The sequence below is a fragment of the Brassica oleracea genome, chromosome C2 (genome assembly GCF_000695525.1).
Source record: "Brassica oleracea var. oleracea cultivar TO1000 chromosome C2, BOL, whole genome shotgun sequence".
NCBI lineage: Eukaryota > Viridiplantae > Streptophyta > Magnoliopsida > Brassicales > Brassicaceae > Brassica > Brassica oleracea.
In genome coordinates this window covers 46,467,589-46,467,955 of record NC_027749.1, presented here as the reverse complement: position 1 = coordinate 46,467,955, position 367 = coordinate 46,467,589, and positions in this window count along the sequence as shown.

Genomic DNA, 367 nt, shown 5'->3' with positions numbered 1-367 from the left:
GGCTTTCAATCACATGATGCAAACAATGTGATCTATCAAGGGCACAAGGCCGCGAGTATGAACAATGCATCGGAATGGTTAGGCCACACGGCCGTTCGGTATGGTTCATAGCAAAATCACACGGCCACAACAGAATATAATGCAAACAAGGATAATCAATTTAGATGCATTCAATCTTATCATTCAGTTGCATATCAATGAGGGTTTACCAATTTCAAGGTTGGTAATATGCGGCTAGATTTTTGGGTTTCAGAATCAGAGTAATCTAGCAACCTAACTCTCATGCAATATGTAATCAATCCTAAACCTCAAATCAATCATTCAAATTTTAAGCAATATGAGATTTAAGGTTTCAAGGCCTTTAGGA